This window comes from Myotis lucifugus, unplaced genomic scaffold, assembly GCF_000147115.1.
Source record: "Myotis lucifugus unplaced genomic scaffold, Myoluc2.0 scaffold_252, whole genome shotgun sequence".
NCBI classification, from domain to species: domain Eukaryota; kingdom Metazoa; phylum Chordata; class Mammalia; order Chiroptera; family Vespertilionidae; genus Myotis; species Myotis lucifugus.
This window is the reverse complement of record NW_005871300.1, coordinates 1,752,020-1,776,835: the sequence shown is the minus strand read 5'-3', so window position 1 is coordinate 1,776,835 and position 24,816 is coordinate 1,752,020. Positions and strand designations below refer to the sequence as shown.

General features: G+C 35.5%; 1 pseudogene; it reads right to left on the bottom strand.

Annotated features, from left to right (window-relative positions):
- Nucleotides 1-21,604: 21,604 nt before the first annotated feature.
- Nucleotides 21,605-24,816, bottom strand: part of LOC102421303 — a 22,414-nt pseudogene continuing 19,202 nt past the window's right edge.

The following is a 24,816-nucleotide window of genomic DNA, read 5'->3' as shown; positions in this document are numbered from 1 at the left end:
AAGTTTTAACACTAGACTGATAAACTATAGTAAGAGGATTATTTGTAAGAGTTAGGATATTTGAAGTTTACTTTTTGACATGATGCAGTTACTGATCATAGAAAATTCAAACATCTATGGTTAGAATTGATGGATGTGAGAAATAATATATATTTGGAGATGATAAGTTAGGACTATAATGGGATTAGACCAGAACAATGCCGTCCAACAGATAGATTATGCAAGCCTCAAAAGTGAGCCATACACATAAACTTTAAAATTCTTATTAGCCACATGAAAAGAAAAAGAGAAAAACAAAATTTATTTTAATTTAATAATATATTCTATTTAACTCAACATGTAGAAAATATAATTTTTACATTTAACTAATATAGCATTTTAATGAAATATTTACACTCTTGTTATGTATATTTTTTGCATAGTGAGTCTTTGCAATGTTATCATTGTATAATTTCCTCATATTTTAATTCAAATTTCAATTTCAAGTTAACAGGTACATGAGGCCAGCAGCTAATGTATTGGATAACAAATAATTAAAAATCAGTAAAATAAATGTACCTAGAAAAAGAAAAGGCTAAATCTGGAAATGAAACACCACATTTTTCATGGCCCATAAATGAAACACGAGTAAAATTTGAGACCGTTTTAAATTGAATAACATTGAAAAATAAAATATTAAGTAGTGCTTAGGAGGAAACATAATTTTAAATTTTTATATTAGAAAACAAATCTAAAATAAATTTTCTAAGTGTATTCGATTCTTATTGCTGCTATAACAGGTTACTACAAATTTAATGGCTTAAAGCAACACAAATATATTATTTTACAGTTCAGAGGTCAGACATCTTAGAATGGACCTTATGAGACTAAACTGAAAGTGTTGGCAGGGCTGCAAGCTTCTACCAGATTCTGAAAGAAAATAGATTCATGTCCTTTATTAAGTTCTAGAGGTTGCCTGTATTTTTTGGCTCATAACCCCTCCCAGCAGTGGCATTATCCTAACCTCTGCTTCTATGATCTACTTCTTTGATTCTGACTCTATTGCCTTCTACTTGAAATGGCCCTTCTGATGACATTCTGCCCACAGAAATAACCCAGGACAATCACCCCATTTCAAAATCCTTAATTTAGTTGCATCTTCAAAGTCCCTGTGTCATTTACGGTAACATATTCATAGGTTTTGGGGATTACAATGTAAATATTTTGAGGGAGGCATTAATCTGCCTACAACATTAATGCCTGAATATGAGAAATTAGGAGAAAAAAAGAACATAGTAAACCAAAATTAAGCAGAAATGAATAAATAATGAATATACTAGCAGAAATTCAATTGATAGAATTAAATGAAAGAAAAACTGATCTTTTGAAATGATCAGCAAAACTGATAAGACTCTAACTGGACTGATCAATAACATCACAAGAAAAACAATTTGCCAATATCAGGAATAAAAATACAGATTTTTATCACAGATCCTATTGATGTTAAAATGATTAGGAATAATGGAAAAAATAGCGTCAACAACTTAAAATGCCTAGATGAATGGAAAATTTTCTGAAATGCAATTTTCTAAAGAAAAGAAAGAAAATCTCCAAGTGCATTAGCAAGCCAGAGCTATTTGTCAAAGGAGAATAGACACCTGCAAAAGAAGAGAGATATACCAGAGTTCTGTGCTATGATTTTCCTATTGATCTTTCTAGTGGCTTCCTATCACTCTGACATTTCAAGTATTAATGGTTCTGCTATATCATGAGGCTCTAATACTAGAACAGCTTGCATGTAGTTTAGCCTGGATTTGCTGCGATGCCTTCCCGTGCTTTGGCCCACTAGAAACTGGCAGTCTGACAGGCCACTATGCAGGTGGATTGATATAGTCCACACAACTATGGTATATTTAGCCTTCAAAGCCCCAAACAGCCTAAAATCATTGCCATTCTGATTTTCAGGGTCAGTGATGTAAGGATCAGAAGCTTGTCTTTCACCTTGACAGGGATATCTTAATGTGCTCAAAATTATAGCACTCCTGGAAACTTTATTGAGAGAATAACACCCTGGAATTTTGTCAGGTTGCTATCTCACTGTTTCCTATATGTCTTATTAAGTCACCTAAAATGTTTGCTGCTTTCGGTTCACCAGTCAAATCAGCACAGTCTTATTAATATAGTGGGCTCATTTGATGCTTTTTGTAAGTTCAAGATGATAAAACTTGCTGGAGACAGTTCTGCCTCTGGAGACGATGGAGTAACATTCATCAGATTTACCTCAAATAAACAACTAAAACCCAAAATATAGAAACGCCTGTTTCAGACATTGGATGTCAAACCTCCCAAGTCAGGGACCCCTGAAGAAAGGAAAACAATGTGTGAGTTCTAATATTGCCACAAATTACAGCCTGGAGAGAATTGCCTGGCTACAGCAAAGGCAGGCGGAACGCACGCTAATATCCTTGAGTGGAAGATATAGAGTTAGAATCCTTGGGGGTTTGAGCAAACTCGAGTTTGCTGGACAGGGTACCTGAGAGGAGAGGTATGTGCACTGAGAGAGTTAGAATGCCCTGTTACTCCATCATGCCTGGAAGAAAGTCAGTGATGGATAATTTTATATCCCTACAAATATTATTGAGCTTTGTTTCAGGATATATTTAAACTTACTGGAAACAATTTGATCTCTTCACAGCTCATTAGGTGGAACCAAAGCAGCCTTAATCTAGGGCTTATTTTCCTTCCTGCAAAACAACTAAAACCTGGATGAAATGTATGAAACAATACACTGAACATAATGCAAAGGACATGATCCTGGGAGACATGAAATAAATTTTGTAAGCGCAAAACTGCCCAAGCTTACGGTTTGGACGGTTGGGAATAATGCTTGTCCTTGCCAGCTAGAATGAAAAAGTTCATAATTCATGAAATATTGGTTAAATACTCAAAAGAATTTTGCCATAGTAGAGAAGAAAAGTACTCCTTAATGTAATACTATACTAGTGCCTTCTCACAAAGATCCTTCTAGTCTATTTCAAATCCATGGGCAAAGACCCATGCACATGAATTTCTTAAAATCATTTTAAATTTTTTCCCTGTCTTTACTGAATGTGAAAATATGGCCATAGTTGATAAATGGTTTTCCTTTTACATTCTAAACCTGTATTGTTTTTTTCACAAACTAAAACACAAATTCTCACTCAAACACCTTATGTACCCTTATATGATTATTATATAAATCCACAAGAAGAAAACAAATTTTACATTCAAATATTATCTAAATTTTCATTTATATTAGCTTAAGAAAATTACTATTTTTAGTCAAAGTTTCATATAGCTAATCATTATAATTAGTTCATGCCGTTTTATTTGGATAATGAACTCAGATATTGTACCGTTGATACATGAATACTGAATTAAAATGCTCTGTCAAAATTTGTTAAAACTCAACTCCATTGTTCCATAGCATTTAAAATCTACTCCCAAAGATTCCATGCAATCAGTCAGGTAAAATATATATATTTAATTTACTATTGAAAACATAAAAGCATCTTCGTCTTAAAATTTTAATTTTAATGTGTATTTACATTCATTTGACTATTTTTCAGTTATGTTCTAGAACTCACTGCCAATATTTGCCTTATTTTATTTTCTGTCTTTGTGAAAAATGTATTTTCAATGAAATATAATAACTAACATTTTTATATTTTTTCTCTGTGATAAGAAATAATCGCTTTCCTTAGATATCACATACATTATCTACATTATACATTATCCACAGATTACATTCAGTTTAATGCTGTAAAAAAAATCACGTAGAGTAAAATGGTCAAATTAACTCTTTGGGAATATACTTACTGGTTTTCAGTTGGAGTTAGTAAGTTCCTATTATTTACAATTCATTATGTTAGATAATATAAAGATGCAACAAAAAGCTATGGCATGTTCACTGAATTAGAAGAGGTCTCAGTTGAGTAAGAATAATGAAAGTAAAGTTGAAAACTACAAAAGAAGATAAAATACTAGTACTATTGGTGAGTTATTAACAGTGAAATAAGAAGACAGAATGGATCTTTATTGCACACAGCTAAGGGATTAACAGAGATCGTCCTAAAGCAGGCTGCATTATTTTGGCATCTTGAAAAAGTGAGTACGGTAGAAAATTCCATTTCTACCAAGTTTAAAGTTCAATTATGGGGTGTCAGGTCCTGAAGGGTGGACATGACATACAAGAACAGTGATGGCTCAGCACAGACTGAAAAGGGTGTTCACACTGGGTTTTGATCCCCAGGAAGACTACAGATCCAATAAGACTTCTGAGAGAAGGGTTAGCCTGTTTTATAGGATCAAAGTCCACATGGACACAAAGGTCTTAAGCCCGGCAGTGAAGCCCACGAGGTGACATGGGAGTCTGACTGGGGAGGAAGGGATGCTTGTGCGGGCGAGGAGGGTCAGAGTGGAGGGAGGAGACTGGTTACATATGGAGAATTGACTGAGTGAGAAATACATTAAGTTAATGTAAACAAGGTGCCTCGCTGCCAGAAATGGTGGTTAGAACTATGGAAACTGGGAGGATACCATGTACCCTGAGTGTTGGATTAGAATTGGGATCAGTATGAACTTGTAGTTTTCAATTGATAGATGTGTTGATTGATAGGCAGACAGATTGATGACTCTAGACCTAGAGGTGTGTGTTTTTACCTGCCTACGCAAGAAAACGTCCTAGCTCTGTCTGCTAATGCATTTTTATTTTATTTTGTAGCGCTCTCTTACTTTCTGGAAGAACAAGGTGCTCCAGACTCACCTTGTACCTTCAGCACTCAGCCCTCAAATCAGACATTTTCCCAAGGTGCCTGGTCGCCTGTCTAGGAGCTGCAGCACGCGGAGTAGCAACGGGCCCACCGCACACCTAGCAATAACTCTTGGAGTCTCTATAACAATTTTCAGTAAAAACAAAACAGAACAGGGAACCTTGAGAAAATGTCTGATTTGAGGGCGGGGGTAGTGAACGCACAGATGAGTCTGCAGCAGCCTCTTCTACCAAAAAGGAAAAAAGTGCTCAAAAAAGAAAAATAGTGTCCAAAGAATGATACCATATTAAAGGGACAGAGAAACCAGCTACCACTGGTTCAACCTGGGACAATTTAAGCGAAAAAAAAGTCATCTTAATAAGTTATAATTCATTGCATAAAATATAAAAACATAAATCTATTCTGATATAAATAAAAATAAATTTAAGTTTTATAAAGAACAAATACTAGATAATTGCACAGTTCTTCCCACAAATTCATTCTTTTCAAAGGGAAATAAGAGCAACTTTGTAAAGGAGAAGCATGTCAGGCTCCACCTTAATGAAGCAATCGAAGTGAACTTCATCAGTACGTTGACGAACTGAAACTGCTCACCCATCTGTGAGGATTCAGAAAGAACACGGCAAAACTGCTGGGATATTCCTGACCAAAAGAGCCCACACCTGAATCAAATCAGGAGAAAACATCAAACACACTTAGATTGACTAGCATTCTACAAAATAAATGGCCTATAAGCTTAAAGAACTCAGGAAAGTCTCAAAGAGAATGGGACTCTGTTATCTTAGTATTCTTTCTATTTCCATAATCATGTGATATTATAGCTAAGAATATTTCAAATAGTCCTTATATACTAGTATTAATTCTCTACCTTCTATAATTTGTTTTTATTAAATCAGTATAGCAAAAGCATGGCTCTTTTTATGTTAATATAATAAATCTAAAACTTCCCCATCATTATGTACCATCTGGTCTTGAACTTACCTCACTACCTTACTTAACTTATTTCTTAGCTACAAGAATATTTTTTCAAATTGAATTACTTACTACTCATCAAATGGAACTCTATTTCATTTTATTCAAATTTCTCTGCCAAAATCTGATTTCTCTTAAGTTTAGCTTTCATCTTCTCCATGAAAGAGTCTGGATTTTTTCAGATGAATATATATTTTTTCCTCCAAACTCATATTGATCATACTTAAGTAAATCAGCCTTCCACTTTATATATGTGTAAAAAATTTCCTCCATTTTGTATATATTGCTCATGAGTGGGGATTCTACTTTTGTCTTCCACAGTATTTTTGAAAAAATATGTGCTCACAAAATTTTTGAGATTTTGAATTATTGCTGTTTATGTACCTGAGAGAAGTCAAAGGACATGCAAACCAATAGCTATGTATGAAATTGACATATAATACTTTATAAAAAGAGATGACTATTACTGAAATTAACAACAGCAATTTTTGTAATGATGAATGAAAGTTATTACAAATGTTTTAAAATATATGTCTAAATAAAAATTTTATTTATAAATTAATTTAAAAAGTTGTATCTACTGCCCTGGTTGGTATGGCTCAGTTGGTTGAGCATTGTCCTGTGCACCAAAAGTTTACTGGTTTGACTCTGGTCAAGGCACATGCCCAGGTTGCATGTTTGGTCCTTCGTTGAGGTGCATGCGGGAGGCAACTGATTGATGTTTCTCTCTCCCTCCCTCTCTCTCAAAAAGATCAATATTTTAAAAAAGGAAGCTCAAAATGTTAAAAAAAAATTGGATCTGCTTGTTCCATACCTTCTAACACAAAAGAGTTAAAACCTTATGCTATTCTATCCTAAGCCTAATGAATGCTTCATTTCTTTACACTTCATCTTGAAGGTTACTGTGATAGAGAACTCAGAATAGCCTCTAGAAGCCTTAGAATCTATCTACCTAAAAATGAATTTTACCTTTTTTATAAATCCATGAATCTCCTTATTAGTGTGACTCTATTTAGCACTTCCATATTATTCACTCCTTCGTTCATTCAACAAATATTTTTGAGCATTGCGCTAGAGGAGATACTATTCCAGGTGCTGAGAATTTACTCAAGAAGAAAAGGAACACATTCCCTTCCATAATTGGAGTTACATTTTAGTGTGGGATAGAAAGAGTAATTAGATGAAAAATAAATTTATAGTATGATTTACTGTAGTGATAGATGTTAGTAAGAAAACAGGTTATACATCTAAGAAATATTTTCACTTGTTTTAGACCAAGATAATTAGAAAGGTCTCTATGTTGAGGAGACATTTGAGTTGAGATTCTGAATGAACTGAGGAAGTGTCAGGCAAGTATAGGGAAGAAGAGATGAGCACTCTTTTCCTAGTTTAAACAACTACTATTATCATCCCTCCTTGATATTCTGCCATCGTTTGTACTTGATATTATAGATATCTTGAACTACCTCAAATTATGTTAACATATAATGAGATTTCATGCCTCTAGTCTTTTAAATAGGATGTTTTGCCTCCCTGCAATACTCAACTCCTAGTTTAACCAAGAAAGCTCATATTCAATCTTAATATATACATCCATGTAACCAGCATCTAGACAAAAAGTGAAGAGAACAGATGGAAAAGTGCAGTCACTACCACATCAAGGTTACCATTATCTTGACTACCTACCCCATGAATTAGTTTTGCATGCTGTAGAACTCAAATGAGTTAAATCATACAGCATCACTCTTTTGTGTCTGTATATATATTTTTTGCTAAGTATACATATCTGAGATTCATATATGTTGCTATGTGTGGAGTTGGTTTATTTTTCTCATTACCATTTGGTCTTATATATAGACTTTAATTAGGGTTTTTGTGTCAAAGAGTTTTTGCTCATAAATGGGAATATATCATGATTATCTTTTTTGTCTATTACTGTCTGATGTTGGTATTGGAATTGAGTTAAAACAGTCTTCTAATATAAGTAACTTCCTTTCTTTTTCTATTCTTCAGAACACTGACATAGCAAGAGGATCCGCTAGGTTGGATTGGTGACTGCGTAACAGAAAGATACTGATAAAACATGTATTTGACTTAGAAATAATTACATGTTTTATTTGGCACATTGCAGTGAACTATTTGATTCAACCTTTAATCATGCTCATTTGGCAGGAGGTAGTTTCAAACTACTACACTTAAAATCAATTTGTGCTATATTTTTGGAATCTCTGATATTTCACCTTATATAATCATTTCTTAAGGTTGCTTATAATGCTGAGGAAATATTAATGTTGATAATGCCCTCTTGTAAAATCTTAAAAATATTTTTTATGAAATAAATAGCATTCCTAATCACCTTTAGTTGAATTTTCACAGGTTTTTAAAATCATGAGAACTGAGCCCTGGTCATATGACTCAGTTTTGCTAGAGTGTCTTCCCATACACCAAAAGGTTGCTGATTTAATTCCTGGTCAGGGTGCATACCAGGTTACTGGTTCCATCCCTAGTCCAGGTGCTTATGGGAGGTAACCCATCTATGCTTTTCTCACATTGATGTTTCTCTCTCTCCCTTTCTCTCTAAAAATTCAATAAAAAACAAAACATATCCTTCGTCATGGATTAAAAAAAAATAGAGCTGACTTTTTAATATCTGGCTTTTCTTAAAAGACTTATTTCATTCAGCTGTGATAATTCCAAATATACTAGTATGTTTGAAATTTGTCAAGACTCATAAAAAACATTATAATTTACATTTTATTTTACATAAAACATTTATTATTTAGCTTTTATTTTCTATTTCAATGGCTTTGCATTTAAAGTATCACATGATTGCAAGCAAGAAGTAAAACTTAAAATACGTTCCTGGTAAGCTAAAAAATGTTAATATATAAAGACTGCGTGGTCATAATGCAAACAAAATAAAAGGTCAAAGGATAGATATTTAGGTTTTGCCTGATGTGTGGAACATTATTTTAAAATCATTTTATATTTATTAGTTTATATGAATTTGTGACAAAGTGACTATTTCATTTATCTTCATGGTTGTTCAGTGCTAACATTTCAAGTTTTTCACACTTTTTATTTTATAAATTTTTATTATACTTTTAAAAATATGTTTTTTATTGATTTTAGAGAAAGGCAAAGGCAGAGGTAGAGAGAGAGAGATTGATGATTGAAACATCAATCAGCTGCCTCCTGCACACCTCCTATGGAGCTTGCAACCTGGCATGTGTCCTGACTTAAATCCAACCTGTGACTTCTTGGTGCATTGGACAACACTCAACCAACTGAGCCACACCAGCTTGGGCTTATTATATTTTGTAATTATTTTCTCATCATTACAAAGCTAGTATTCAGTGTTGATAAATTAATAATAAAATCTAATTCAGGATGTTATTGTACCAGTAATTAACATGTATTTCAAAAACTGCTGAATATCAAAGTTTTACATCTGCCTCAAAAACATGACTTAAGTATGAATTATAATTTATATGCTATGATTTGTTATCACATGTATTAACAAGTAAAAGCATAATAAAAACTATGGTACAATACTCATAAGAACAGTTTGTAAGTAACTTGATATCATTAGTTATTATAATAAAAACAAATTCATTGCTTATTAGTTGATAAGATCTTGCAACTATGTATAATATATTTTTAAATAGTGTTGAATTAAGGAACACAAATAATGAAACCAAAGTGAAAGTTGATCTAGTACATGTAAGAACACTATAAAATAGAAATATAAAGCTAGCCAGATTTGTAATTTTAAATTTTATAGAGCCACATTTTTTAAAAAAAATTAAAAAGAGAAATTAGTTTAATATTATATTTTACTTAACCAACTATATCCAAAATATTTTCATTTCCACATATAATCAAAATAAAATTATCAATGAGATTCTTTTTTCTTTAAGAGTCATCAAAATCTGGTGAGTATTGTATAATTACAGTGAATCTCAATTTGGACTAGCCCTATTTCAAGCATTCAGTAGTTGCATGTTTTATATTTTTGGAGAGGTAAATATAAAATATGGCCCTTCAAGTGTTCAGCTTAAAACCTGGAACATCTTAATTCTAAGGTAGAAAAATTTAGATCCAATACCTTTAATTTTATAGAAGATGGATAAGCATTTATTGGATCAAACCATATATTTATTGTTTGCCAAACATTTATGGCAGCAAAGCTGTGTCTAGAGAGCAAAAACATTTAAGGCAGGTCCTAGCTTCATGATCAAGTTAAAATATAAAAAATATATGTGTATAGATACATATCTCTACAGGCACATGTATATGTATGTATCTACATGCACATATATATATGTATATATACATATATATACATACATATATCTCCATATATGTTCATAAGTAATATAAAGTTCTATTATCTCTTCCATTTAAATGTGAGGGTTCTAAGGCTTAAAGAAAACAAAAATTATCCAATTATTTTCAGACCCTCCTATGCCATTTTCTATATATTTTCCTCAGAACCAACATTCTTAACCACTGCAATACATTATCATTAAATTATCAGGTCACCTAAGGGTCTTTAAGATTGAGATAATAGGTAGAAGTCACACCCATCACTAAACTTTATCAATTCTTTGTCAAATAAAATAAAAAATGTGACATAAACATTATTGATTATGCTAAATGATTTTCTAATAGATTCATGTTTTTTTCCAACTTCTGGTTGACTATTATTTAGTTATAATATTCATTTCAATATTAATAATATCATGTAATCTAAAATACTTTTATTAATCTTAATTTTAAGAGTTGATAGGGGCCATCACATTCCTGAACTTTTGATTCCACTTCCTAATGATTTGCTTATTTTATTATAAGCTTAATGCTATAAAGATAACACCAGAGCCTGGCTGGTGTGGCTCAGTGGTTGAGTGTCCACCCATGAACCAGGAGGTCATGGTTCAATTCCTGGTCAGGGCACATGTCTGGGATGTGGGCTCAATCCCCAGTGGGGGACATGCAGGAGACAAAGATCGATGACTCTCTCATTGACATTTCTATCTCTCCGTCTCTTTCTCTAAAATCAATAAAAACTTACTTTATACATCTACATACACTAATAGAAATAATGTGTATGTAGATGTGCATTTACATATACACATTGTTTTAATATTCTTTAAAATATAGTTTAATAAGCTTTAAAATATATATGTGTAAATAAGTTGAAGCAATTTAAAGTAGTAATTAATTTAAGCCAACTCATAAAGAACAGTGCCACTGTCAGTACCAAAAATTTAAGGTATAGATCAGACTATTGTCTGCTGTTATATTGAATGGTAGGGTTGCGACAATCAAGCATTTGATAAACACATGAGCAGATCTAAAAAACAAGTCATATTTATATTTTTTGTTTAATTTTGAAGGTTAAACTATCTGAAATCTTTTTATATTTTCTTTAAAAATGCATTCTTAAATAGATATGAAAATGTTAAAATATTCATGCTAATATGAACCTGGTAAATAGATCTCTTAGAATGAGTTCTCTGTTAGTTTTTAAAATGCTCTTGAATTATTTAATGTATTTCTAATATCTTCAGTGAATCATGGCCCAATAATTTTTTCATGAGTTCAGTCAGCACAATGGTAGAATTTTAAGGTTTATAAAATTCACTTTCTTCTTACTTTGCAGGAGAATAAAATCATTCTTCAGTTCATATAGATGTCTGGTCTAATTAACATATTAGGATTTTATATATATATATATATATATATATATATATAGTGCAGGTTCCTGGACTAGGAATGTAAATATGCAAAGTGAATGACTGGCCAGAGGTGCCTGTGTCCCTGATTCCAACTCCCTTTGGAGACTGCACTGCACTGGCTGTGCACTAAGTCTGGTGTCTGGAGGGCAGCTCTCCCCCAAGTGGCCTGCCAGGTAAAGTGTTGCTACTGCCTGTGATCTGACCTGAAAAATCACTCATAGGTTTTAACTGGAAGCCAGACTCCTCAACTCTTTCCAAATTGAAGGATTATACATCCAAAATAGATCTTAAATAGAAGAGAGGGATAACACATATTTGGCTGAGACATGGATGATTTGTCATTAATGTGAACTGGTATTTTGTTCTTAAATATTTGTATAAAAACTATGAAATAGGTGTAGGTCTCACAGTCTGGGAAGAAGAGACATTAATGAGAAGTTTCTCTTTGTTTGAATGCTACCAGCCCATCTTGGTAAATAAACAAATTATACACAAGTATATATTTAAAAATTTCACATTTAAAGTTTTTCTTAAGGTTATAAAAGCAATATATGTTTGCTGTAAGAAGATGCCCAGTAAAAAAATGTTTAAGGTTTAATTGAATTACCAGGTATGTCATTGTTTTAAGAGAGTGCATCCTTAGACAATTTTCTCTTTTCATATAAACATGTAAGTTTGTATAATAATATGTGTTCCTGTAGGTAGGTATATTTGTCTACTTTTTAATTTACCAAATAATAGTGTCTCTAGTGCCTGCTGTATCTTTAAAATTAAACTATGGTGAGAGCAAAGTTATGTTAAGTTTTTGTCAGCTCCAAGCATAAGAATAACTGAGATTAAATTAGTGTCTACAAAGCACATAATGATGAATGTTGAAGCTGTTATTATTACTTTTTTTCTTGTAAATGTCTAGCTGGTTTAGAATGAACCATGAAGAAACACATCATCTAGTATTTTGCAGAGAATATAGCTGAGTATTCAGGTGCTGAATCCTGTGAGAAAGATGGGAGAACAATAGATTTGAGACCAGGACAAAAAGGGTGCAATAAAAGCTACAAGATTTAGTCAGAAATAACAATGAAGTTCTGTAGGACAGAAAAACGGAGACCAATTCAACTGCTTCAATGAGACTATGTAAACTTCCCTCTATATCCACTCACTATCTGGGATAGGAAGAAGAGAAGTTACTTGTGAATAGGGTGGAGTGAGACTTACTGACAATGTAAACTTTTAATTCATTGAGTATATCAAAAAATTGAATGAATTAGGCTTAAAATAACTGACTTGAATTAGAAATGCTTATCTACTTTTAATTGCCTAGATTTTTTTTTTAAACTATGTTCTGTCTGGTGGACGCAAACTCTCCTGAACAATTTAAGCTTTGTCATATATAAAGAAAGCTACATATTTTTTTGTATATTTGAATAAAAGAATGGAGATTTCAACTTGACTCAAGAAGTGAGATAAACAACTCAAGAAATTACCAATGAATCAAAATGGAAATTATGTAACCCATGAGAATATATAAATAAGAGACGTTACAAATCTTGGCAGAATTATTTCAGCTTCTTCTACAATAGAGCATTAATCTCTATAGTTTAAATAAAAATAGTATTTAATATGAGGGAACACAACATAACTTCAAAATCCGAATAGTATTCCAATTTATTCTCTTTGCCTGACAGAAGGATTTAAGAAATCAACATTACATTCAACATATAAGTGAAGTCATATAGTATTTGTTTTTCTCCGGCTTATTTCACTTAGCACAATACTCTCAAGGTTCAAGTATGCTGTCACACACACACACACACACACACACACACACACACACACACACACAATTATTTTTTATGGCCGAGTAGTATTCTATTTAGTAAATGTACCACAGTTTTTTTTGTTTGTTTGTTTGTTTATGCATTCATCTTGTGCTGCTCCCAAATCGTGGCTATTGCATATAATGCTGCAATGAACAAAATAAACTAACAAAATAGAAACAGACTCATAGATACAGAGAACAGATTGACAGCTGTCAGAGAGGAGGGTGGTTGGGGGCTGAGTGAAAAAGGTGAAGGGATTAAACAAAAAACAAATTCATAGACACAGACAATAGTACAGTAATTACTGGAGGGAAAGGAGGTCGGGGGAGGTAGAAGGGAGTAAAGTGGGGATAAACGGTGATGGAAGGAGACTTGACTTTAGATGGTGAACACACAATACAATATACAGCTGATGTATTCTAAGATTGTGCACTTGAAACATATAATTTTATTAACCAACATTACCCCAATAAATTCAATAAAAATTTAAAACAAATTAAAAACAACAACAGCATTACTCATGGAGAAGAAATAGTTATTGGTTTCAGCAATTCCTTTTATTCAGTTCTTTACCATTAAACAACAGTAAAATAAAATATTTTATTAAGTATGAACATGGGTTTGATGTTCACACATATTCCTACATACATATGTTTTCTCTCTGTAAATTAATCATGTATGCAATCACAATTGGCGCTAAGTGCTGATTCTGGGTTTTATCATTTGGTCCACACAGGTAACATCAAACTTGATCAAACTTGGCACAGAAACTTTTTTACTCACTACATATTGACAGTTGAATTTAAGAACATCTCTTCTTCAGAAAAAAAAAAGAATTTCTAGTAAGAGCTAATGTGGCTGGCACTCATGTTGTATGTAAATCTGAAGCCATTTCAGCATTATAAATATTGAATGAAAAGCAAGTCAAGTCAGCAGAAATGTCAAAAGTGACAATTTCGTCTGGGCTGTATGGGTTCTCAGCAATCATCAAGATGCCTTTAATTTGTCAAATATAGAATAATAGGGGTTACAGGAAAGTTAGCAGAAATAAAATATATACATAATATTGCAGGAATAAGAAATGGACATTGGCAAGATAGTGCATAAACTTAGTTGGGCACTTAGGAATGGCTGACTAGTGTGTTTTTTAATGGTGCCTTTTTATTTGATGCTAAATAAGTTACTAGGATGAAAATTAAGGCTTAGTGTCGTTGAAGTGAAAAATTAAGGTACATATCAAGAGGACTTGTATTCACAAATAAAATCAGTATTTACATTACACAGATTGTCACAAATAAAATCAGTATTTACATTATACAGACTGGGACAAGTGTAACCCACCACTGCTGTCCAAATGCTTTTCCCAGCCTGCTGGTCCCAGCCAAAGGGGTAGTGAGACAGATGCACCTTCCCCTGAAAGGACTGATTGACCCACACGGCCTGTGTGCCGCCCCACCTAGGAGAACCCTGATGCAGACCCTGCTGGAAATCCAAGCCTCTGACTGGCTGTTGGGCTCCCTGCAATCTTCATCAGACAGCCATGGTTCTCACACATGCTCTGTAATGGAGAAAAAAGCCCCGACTTGAACATTTGACTAGTAAACTTAATTTTGCTGATGAAAGAGAGTGACAAGAGAGATGTGGTTGGAACTGGACACACAGGCCAGTAACTTTAAGGAACTCTCTTCTTCTAAATAGTAAAAAAGATATGTTAAGCAAGGAAGTAGCTTTCTTTTTGAAAACGTCCTGAATTTTGTCTCTTATCTTTTTTTGTGTAATAACTGTAAGTCTTAACTGAATGTGTATTACTACACTGAGTAGCATTACAAATAAGTTAATTATAATTGGAAGTCTAATTAATGTTATCAGTAAAATTGGATATGCAGATATAAAAATGGAATATAGCTAAATTTTTCTTATTAAGGTTATTTTCAGAATGATTAGGACTTAAACTTGAAAAATAATCTCAATTATTTAGATTGTTCTCTATGATATCTTAGATATCATGTCTTAAATATGCACAACACACACACATAATAAATAAAGTTGGGTAAATTTTAGTACCTGCAAATAAAAATCTATATAAATATATACAGCATAGATATTTTATAAATTACAGAATGGGGACTATATTTAAATATGTATTTATACATATATATGTATATGTGTGCATAGCCATAAAATATGTATATAATCAAATTACCATAAGACATATTTGAAGAGATAGATAACAATAAGAAAAAAAGAAGCAAATAGAAATAGAAACAAATGGCATACATAGATAATTTAAAGAAAATTGATGCCAGGTGGCCAATAAACATAGGAAAAGTTGTCCAACATTAGTGCAATTAGGGAACTATAAAACAAAACAAAAACAAGTAATTGCAATTTTATACCTGTTAGCCTGTACAAATTAATATCTGATTATGCCAGTATTGGCTTGAGAGAAAATGGACTCTTTACATATTACTGTGACAGTAATTAGTACGGTTTCTTTAGAGCTCAATTTAAAAATACCAGGTGGTATTGACAAGTGGGTACCATAATCTGGCAACCCATTCCAAAGGGCTCTTCCACAGGGAAATTCTCTCCTGGAGTCTTTCAGAGAACATAAAGATTTACACGTATTACATCATTATTGTAGAGTTCAATGATGGCAAACAATCTAACAGTACCTCATTAAGGAAATGCATGAATAAACATTGGCTATTTATATGAGGACTGCAGCAGAGATGTTCAATTGAATGAAATAAATTTTCACAGCTAAGTATCATGAAAACAATATTGGGGTTTTCAGAAGGTAATTTTCAAAGGACAAGTTATTTTTGAAAGCCTTTATATATATTTAATTTATTTATTTGTTATTATTCAGTTATAGTGGCATACAATATTATATTTGTTTTATGTATTGTTAAATCTCAAAATAATATAATACACCTAGTAAGATTGAGACATAAAATTACTAATGTTTGATCTTTCTGACCAACAATAATAGCATTTTATATGATTCAAATAATGACCTTAGAAATAGATGGTAAGTGCTAAATGAAAATGATTCATCTCAATTTAGGAATAGTGTGCATCTCTAGGGAAAGATAAGTTGAAAGGAAGGGAAACAGCTATATCTCCAAATTTTCCTTATCTATACTAATAAAAGGGTAATGTGCTAATTAGACCAGATAGACGGGACGTCTTCTGGATGTCCTTCCGGACAAAGCCGCAGCAGCTGCGAGGGCCGAGGAGACAGCAGCAGCGGGGTGATGGGGCAGCGCCTTCCCCTGATCGGCCCGGTAGCCTCCCGCAGAGGGAGGCCAGACTGTGGCTAAGCCATCAGTAGGACATCCCCTGAGGGCTCCCAGACTGTGAGAGGGCGCAGGCTGGGCTGAGGGAACCCCTCCAGTGCGCAAATTTTCATGCACTGGGCCTCTAGTTTAAAGTAAAAGAAGAGATGAGAAAAAATATTCCTAGTAACAGCAAATAAAATACTTAGGAATATATTTAATTATAAATACATTTATAATTAAAAATTTATTTAATTATAAAAACTGTGAAAACTATAATGCCTTCTGTAGGAATTAACATAACTCATTAAATGAAAGGATAGAGCATAATATAAAATTAATATTTTGGAGTCTATAAAGAGGTTAAAATTAATTTTATTTTTCATTACAGTCTAATGAAAGCTCCAATGAGAATATTTTTATTTGAAAATTGAGAAAAATTTTATTCATAAAAAAGTGAATATAATAAAAAATTTGATAACAGACAATTTTAATATTATGTTTATTAGTCAGGGTTCTCTAGAAAACTAATAGAAGGTGTGTGTGAGTGGGTGCTCTTCTGAGTCTCCAGCTTTCCAGCCCACCCTGTAGATGTTTGGACTTGCTAGACTCCATAATCATGTGAGTCAATTCCTTATAGTAATTATCTTTATAATAATCATCATTATTATTAATAAGTAATTAATAAGTACAAGTTTATATCATTAATTTATATTTAAAGATTGCGTTATTTACTATTAATAATTATTATTACAAACATGGAGGGTGGGTGGTTTAGTTTGCTTCTGAGTTGGCAGCCTGAGAAGCAGGACAGCCAATAGTGTAGTTCTATTCTGAAGGCCAGCAGGCTCTTGTATCAGGAAGAGAAGTTGTTCACATGATTAAATATTTTTTATAAAGGGTAAAACTTTGAAACCCTTCTCTCATAAAACAAGTGAGTAAATATTGAACCTGTATCATAAAGGATACAAGGCTGTAATTTGACTTTTTAAGACTGCTATTTGTGATTGTTCCAGTTTTAGGAATAAGTTGCCATTAATATATTAACCTTAGCAATTCATTCTATGAGAAGACTTGGGTGCAGTGGAACTGGCATGGGTTTTGTAACCAGACACAAAGGGATTAACTATACATCTACCACTTATTTTGGGTGATTTGGCAAAATTCCTACAGTTTTTGTATCACAGTTTTATTTTCTATAAAATGGACTTAGCAAAATCTACCAAATCTTCTAGGGTAGTTTTAAAGGGTTGATGAAATCATGGCTATAACTACCCTGTCACAACTTAGACAGTCAAAATTAATTTACTTCTTCCACTTTCATTATCAGTATTCTTTTCATATTTATATGCAAAAGTCTAGGTTCTGGACTTATGTTCTTTCTAGTAATTTACTATTTGTCTTGTTTAATTACAACAAAAACTGTGCTTAGAGGAAGTTATGAAGAGGTGTGTGATAATGTAAACTCTAACTCCCTTTAAGAATTTCTATAATACAGTTGTCCCCGTGATACATATTAGTAAAACAATTGTCCATTAGATCTTCAGTCTTAGAAACTGAATTTTTCCAGTTGAAACAATGGGTCTTTGAGATCCTCTTCAAAACTTGATACATACCAATCAATATATCAGTAAATTCTTCTATAAAATGAAAATTACTGTTGAAAACGAATTTCTTACATTGACAAGCTAGTACATATTCTACCGATAGGGGAGCTGTATGATGAGCCAGCATAATACACAAAGCAAGTATCATCGATATATGATTCATATTTTACTAGTAGGCACACTTGCCAGGTGGATGGAAGAACATTAGCCTGTGGAGTGTTCTTAGATGGCATCTGCAACTATTTTCACTTTTCCAATGGTTTTATTTTTTACATGCTTTTTCTCTAAACAATATAAAAGTTGATAAATTAGGTTTCTGCTTTGCAAATTAAATCACATCTATTTTTGTTTCATTGATTATACTCATGCTATTATTATTGCAGTTTTGGAATTTCCCAAACTCTTTAGTCATAACCTTTTCACAGTTCTTTAATTTATTTTTCTAATCATCTAAATTTATATGGAGATTTTGTTTTTAACTCTCAGAATACAAACTTAGTGTTATAATTTTTAATCATTAAATATTTTGGAGTAAGTCTACTGTCATTCTCAATTACTTAAAATAAAAATCCTCTTCTGCAGCTAGAAGGCAAAGAAATCCGAGGGCCAGCACAAAGACATAATAATGACTGAGTGGCTTAACGTTACAGAAAGCTAAATGTCCAGCCAAAACAGGTCTGTCATTGTAAAGTCAGGGGTCTGGTTGGGGGAATGATATTTTGATCTGTGAGATGGAATTATCTAGGTGGATGTTCCCAAATAGTTTGACTATCCAGCCTCCTTTGAAACTTCTGAGCCTGCAGAAGTGACATGTCCTACCCTACACAACTATAACACCTCATTTGCTGGAATAAAAAATACAGAGCCCTTTTTCCCAAATGTCAAGAGCAATCTTCTTGGGCCACTTCTCCTATCCATTAAGTCTATGAAAGAGGGTTCATTCACAGTATAACATAGATAGGAATGAAAGGCTTGATAATGGAGGAAAGGAGCTAGAAAACTACACTTCAAAGGAGCTAGAAAACTTAGACATCATATACCAGCAGGGATTCGGGGAATACAAGTGTGAGCTATATTTTTACTAATATAAACTAGGTAAGGAAAGATGGTTAGTTAAGGTAATATAAAGCTGCATATTTTTAAATATATTTTTGTTGATTCCAGAGAGGAAGGGAGATGGAGAGAGAGATAGAAACTTCAATGAAGAGAGAGAATCATTAATAGGCTGCCTCCTGCATGCCCCCTATTGGGATAGAGCCTGCAACCCAGGCAGGTGCCCTGAGCAGGAAACAAACCAAGACCTCCTGTTCATAGATCAACACTCAATCACTGAGCTACACAGCCCAGGCAAGATGAAGCTTTATTTTAAAGTTAGATTAACCATCATTCTTTGAAAAGCTAAAGCTGGTTTTGTTCTTTAAAAATCACATGTTACCTATTCAGTAGATAAGCCTCATCACAAGAACTGTGATGAGGTTCCCTAGAAAGGTTATTTCTGAAATTCTGAAGAAGCGTGGCATGGAACCCATCATTCCTACCGAAGGGGACCAGGATGAATTATTAACTGCCACAGAGGCTGAGGGAAGAGATGGATCTGCTTTGAATGACACAAAAATAAAAATACCCTTTACTCAAGGGATATTTGAAAAGCATGGCCAGACCTTTGAGAGCTCTATGCAGCGATTCAGCTTTAGCAAATATTCACATCAGGCCAGTGCTATATGATCCTCTGAGATTCAATGAAGTAGTTATAATCAAGTAGACTGATTTCACACAATGGTACGGTATCCCATCATTGTGAAATTGTCCAAACAATTCAGCAAAAGAGAATTTGGATCTAGGAAATGTCTGTGTAAAATCCTTTAATATATTAGCCATTCTTGCATATATAGACCATGTGATTCAGGATAGGAAAACTGTATAGTTTTTTTCTTAATTTTTGTAAATATACTTTAACTCTTCCTTACTCATTTTTTCCTCTAATACTGAGGTTTAATTTAGGTGTGTTTACCAAATATTAACTTAAATTCCTTTACTTCTTTGTATTAGTGTAGGTTAGGCTGCGTTAATAGACAGATTCCTAAAATTGTAAAGGCTTGAAGACAAAGAACTTTTTTTTTACTTTTTAAGGCTTAATTTTTTTTTTTCAGTTTACAGAACATAAAAACAGTTGGCTGCAACCTAGGCCATCTTCAGCACATGACTCACAAGTTAATTCAGTGGGTTTCCATCTTGGAAAAGAGCTTGGAGGAGCATAGCAGGAGGAAGTTTACAGAGACCTGGTCTGCAAGCAGCAAACTTCCCTTCCTCTTCTATTTCATTGGTTAGAACTCAATTTCAAGGTCATACCAGTAACAAATAAGGTTAGAAATTTTGTTTCCCAGAAAAAGGGGAAAGGGATCTTTTAAAGAATTAGCAACCTCTTTATAATGTGCAAAACTAAATAACCTATGTGATAAAATTTTAGCTCATATCCTATTTCAGCTTTCTGAACAAATTATTCATGACTGAATTCTTATGAATGTCAGTTGATATTAATGTTTTCAACAGTCTGGAAATCAACTGAGCATAATAAAAATGGGCTATTTTGCTTCTAAACATTTTCTCTGAAAATGTTAACATCGGAAAACAAACAAACAAACAAACAAAAAACACCCACAACCCTATATCTAATAAAATTTTCAAAAATCATTATGTTATTTTATTTTATAAAAAGTTTAAGTTGCTTCATCTCAAAATTTATGGCTTAATCCAAACTCTCCAGAAACTGTATCAGTTTTAAGTCTATGATAATACGTACTTCATGCGATAAGAAGGCATCTAATACATTACCTTGTATATGTTGTAAGTAGTAGGAAATACTGTATTCGTAGCAATAATATACACCGTGTGACTTCCCTTCCTGATTTGGGAATGGTTCCCCAGTTCTTTGAATGTTTCCTGACCCCTGATGCACTTTTTTTTGTCATTCAGTGTAACTTTACTGTTTATTGCACATGATTTGAGGTCTTTAATTTCTAACCACCAAAGATTCAAAGGACTATTTTTCCATGAAGTTTAACATTAACATTAGTGAATTCATGTATTCATGTGTTTTTATTGTAAACATCTGAATTATTCACATTGCCATAGATCCTGAACTCATAAGCGTGGACCATGCACAGGCTGGCAGGAAGCCAGGAAGCCACTCTGCAAGCAAACAGATACTCTGCATAAGGAGAAAAGTCATAGCACAACATTTAATGTCCAACCTGAGTCACCTCAGAATGTTACATATATTGACTTCTTAATTCATATAGTATCGGGAACTCAACTGCTTGGTGGGTGATGGGGTTGACCTGGTTTCGGGAGGATTATTCCTGAAATAATTAAGGAAAGGGGGGGAGGGGGGGCTCAGTCTTTCTCCTTGGTTGCTTGCTCCTCCCCAGCACCTTCCTCTTTCTTCTCGTCCTCAGCTTCCTGGGCATCTTCTCCTTCACCTTCACCTCCTTCTTCCTCCTTTGCGTCCTCAAATTCTTCCTTGGCACCTTCTTCCTCTTCCTTTCCTTCCTCTTCCTCAGCCTCTTCCTTCTCCTTCTTCTCCTCTTCAGCTTCTCCTTCAGAGGGGGGTTCATCCTTAGCTTCCTCGGCTTTTGCAGCCTCAATGGTCTCCTCCACCTCGATCTGCTCCTCCTGGACGTGGCTGGTGTATTAAGAAGGGAAGGAGCGAGCAGACATCAAGTAGGAGCTGGTCTGTAAACCACCGTAGGCAGATGGGCCAAAGACCTGGGAACTCTGGGAGTAGCTGCTGGCTATGCTTTCCACGCTGGTTAAACTGAGCCGGGCTCCTCACCTTCCAAGAGTTTCTGTAAGCTGCAATGTCAATGTCCAAAGCCATCTTCACATTGCGGAGGTCCTGGTATTCTTTTAAATATCGTGCCAATTCACTCTCAGCGGTTCGCAACTCATTTTCTAATTTGTTGATTGTGTCCTGCATAGCACTAATGTCGGCGTTCTGCTTATCCTCCAGCTCTTGCAGCTGCTTTTCCAGCGCTTCGTTCATGCCCCGGCATGCTTCCATCTCCAGGGTCTTGGCCTTGAGCAGGCGGCGGCTCTCAGACACCTTGTCCTTGGCAGTGCGCACCTCTTTGGTGTCCCTGGCAGCGCTCTCGGTCAGCATGGTGAAGCGGCTCTTGAACCATTCTTCTGCATTCTGCATGTTCTTGGCAGCCAGCTTTTCATACTGGGCCAGATGTCCTTGAGCGGCTCAAAGAGGTCGGGCTTGGAAAACAGGTCCATCTCCACAGAGATCTGAGCGTACTGGATCTGCGTCTGCAGCTGGGTGATCTCCTTTTCATGCACCTTCTTCAGAAAGGCGATTCCATCCATCAGGCTATCCATGCGCTTTTCTAGCTAAGTGCCAGCGAGAGCCGCCTTGTCTGCACCTTTGCGTGCCTCCAGCAGCCGGCCCTCGGCGTCCTGGCAGTTCAGAAGCTCTTCCTCGGAGTGTGCCTGCAGGTTGCTCTCAGCCCCTCCCAAGTCCCGGTGCCTCCTAATGGGGTCCGAGGCTGCACCCCCATCCCACTGCCCTCTCCGTTCTGGGGATCAGGGTGTGGTGGGGTGGGGTGCAGTAGTCCCATTTTTATTAAAATGTTCAACCCTCGCCCGCTCCACCGGTGTCCGCAGGCGACCCGGGGGCAGACAGTGATCCCGGAGGCACTTGCTGCCCCCGCCAGAGCTCAGCCACATGGTCTGGGGTGAGACAGCCCCACCAGGCCTCCTGGCTGCAACTTGGACCCGCTTCCTTAACCAGGGACCTGGCACTGGGTGGGCGGCAGCAGCGCTTCCTCCCCAGCCCACACTAGAGTGGGTGGGTCCCTGTGGTTTCAGAACTGAATTCCGAGGGCCTCCCCCGCCCCCTCCATCCGCCAAGGCTTGCTTCTCACATTTGCTTCTCACACTTGCTTCTCACACTTGCTGAAAACCTTCTCGGTCCACTTGCCATAGTAATCAGTTCAGGCTGAAAGAACTGGGGACTCCGGGAGGCCTGAGGGGACTGGGAGCCGCCATCTTTGTGATGGAGTGATGGTTAATTTGCATATCACCCTTTTATTAGATAGTATATATATATAATTTCTGAAGTAGAATACCTACTTAAGTTTTGTCCTTATTTTTGGCCCATAATAACCAATCTCTAATTTATTTTCACCCCCTGCTTTCTAAAACAAATAAGTTGATAACTGTAGAAGGTCCTGAGCTTACCATGATACAACTTATAATTTTTGATTTTACAATGGTGTGGAAGCTATTCAGTAGAAACTGTACTTTGAACTTTGACTTTGATTTTTTTTCTGGGCTAGCAATATATGGTTCCATATTATCTGGTGATAATGGGTAGTGGCAGTGAGCTGCAGCTCCCAGTCAGCCATGATACGAGGGTAAATAGCTTATACTCAGTGTACTAGCTGCCAGTGATTTTTGGATATTGCGTTTTGTGTTTTTGCATCCCATCATGTCTGCAAAAATGCCCATCTGTGTCTCCTGCTTCTGATGAGGCAAACATGCAGGTAGTTACAATTAAGATGAAACTGAAGACGATTGCCCAACTGTGGGCTAATGTAAGTATTCTGAACACATTAAAGGTAGGCTATTCTAAAGTATCATGTTCATTAGGTTAGGTGTATTAAGTGTATTTTTGACTTACATTATTTTCAACTTATGATGAATTTATTGGGGCATAATAACCATGGTAAGTCAAGGAGCATCTATACTTCAATTTTATATTGAACTAGAGGCCCGGTGCACGAATTCATGTATAGGGAGGTGGGAGGAAGGACTGCAGGAGGTTGGCCGGCTGGGGGGCGGAATCACAGGAGGTTGACCATAAGCCCTGAGGAGGGAGCTGGCCCTTGGCTCCCCTGGGAAAGGGGCTGTGTCCGCTGACACCTACCCCTGGTTTCCCATCCCAGCCTGGGCCATAAGGCCCCAGTGGGGTTGAAACAGGAGGCAATTGTTGCCAGGCTGGGCATGGAAGGAATGTACACCGACACCGCTGTCAGCGCCCTACCACTGGGTGGTTCCCCGCCTCCCCCCCACCTCCTTCCCTTGCAGCCACACCACCACCGTGGTGAAAGAGTGGCCCCTGGGAAAGGGAGAGGACAGGAATGAGGCAAACCCTTGTGTTGAGGGCTGACTTTCAATAGATCACAGAGAGGGAGCTGGTCTGCTACATAAGAAACCTGACCCAGAAGCAAGTCTCTATAAATGGTTTAGCACCAGGGGCTGATGGGTGCAAGCCGGCCAGGAGGAGGGGCTGTGGGAGGTTGGTTGTGGGAGCGCACTGACCACCAGGGGGCAGCTCCTGCATTGAGCATCTGTTCCTTGGTGGTCAGTGAGCGTCAACTAGCTGTTCCGGTCTTTCTGGTGGACTGGTCATAACGGTCACTTAGGCATTTATATATATATAGACTAGAGGCCCGGTGCACAAAATTCATACATGGGGGAGTCCCTCAGCCCGGCATGCACCCTCTCCAATCTGGGACCCCTCAGGAGATGTCCAATTTCCAGTTTAGGCCCGATCTCACAATCTGGGACCACTGGCTCCTAACCACTCATCTGCCTGCCTG